The 1,108-nt window shown below is 60.6% G+C and overlaps 1 protein-coding gene across 1 annotated transcript in view; it reads right to left on the reverse strand.

Annotated features, from left to right (window-relative positions):
- The window catches only part of ZNF236 (zinc finger protein 236), an 89,152-nt gene that overhangs the window by 23,734 nt on the left and 64,310 nt on the right, over positions 1-1,108 (reverse strand). The window lies entirely within an intron of this gene.

Consider the following 1,108-nt stretch of genomic DNA (forward strand, 5'->3'; position numbering starts at 1 on the left):
TCAAACTGGCCCATGTGCTCCTGCAGCGCGTGCCTTGGGGCCCCGAACCTGTCTGGAGACAAGAGCGCAGAGAGGGGATCCCCGAGTCGAGAGGCTTCTTCCCACTGCCTGTCGGCCCAGCAGGACACCTCGAGGAGTGTGACAGTCGGTCTCCTCGTCTCGAAAGGACAGCAGGAAGGCGATTTTCACAGACGCGAACCTGGTTAAGGCATTATCTCTGTACTTCCAGAATAACTCCGTTTACCCTCAAACTCGGACAACATTCTTCTACAAAGCGATGTCTGAACACAGTGGCACCCAACCCACTGAGCCTTTTGGAGGTGGTGCTCCAGGCAACAGGCCACCGTTTGTCGTGCGAAGGCCTGTCCACAGACTAACGACACACTGGGGCATCCGCGAACGACACAGTAAACGGCCGGCGATCGGCATGCTGCCCGTACTGACGAGAGACGCTGTGCCAGATGCAAATTAACTAGGTCGCCAAGCTCCCCGCCTGCAGCTGAGCTGACATTTTTGTAGCAAGATGCCGCTGACGAAGGAAGCGAGGCCTTGGGGCGGGAGCCTGGGCTCGGCGCACATCGGTAACCGTTTGCAGGCCTGCAGCAGCCTGTACGCCTGGCTCCGAGTGCGCTGTGACAGACAGCAGTGGTCGCACCAAGAACGAGAGACGTTCCCAGCGCACTAAGTGATAACAGCAGGTTCCAGAAACCGTGTATGTGGACAGTCCTATCTCTATGTATACTACCACACACCAAAGTCTCCCTCTCGCACGTGAACCAGCCACTGTGACTGACGGTCAGAGGCGGAGGCACAGTGCGAGCCGGAGCGAGTGTGAAGGGCCTTGTGCAAGTTGAAGCTCCTGAAGTACGCACCTTCGTCTGCTTCCAGAGGCGGGTCTGCCAGCTGCTGACCAAGCCCCGTGTCCTCGGGGCCCACGACGTGCTGCGGCTCCAGCTCCAGCATAGCTTCGGGGTTTGCGGCGACGGCCTCCGCGGTCTGCGGCAGCCCGTGGCCCTCGATGTCCACCTGCACCTGGGCCGACACCTGCACGCTCTGCTGGTCCACGGCGCCGTCATCTATGGGGGCCGCCGGCCGGTGCTGCTGGAGC

Source organism: Pteropus vampyrus, unplaced genomic scaffold, assembly GCF_000151845.1.
Source record: "Pteropus vampyrus isolate Shadow unplaced genomic scaffold, Pvam_2.0 Scaffold277, whole genome shotgun sequence".
NCBI lineage: Eukaryota > Metazoa > Chordata > Mammalia > Chiroptera > Pteropodidae > Pteropus > Pteropus vampyrus.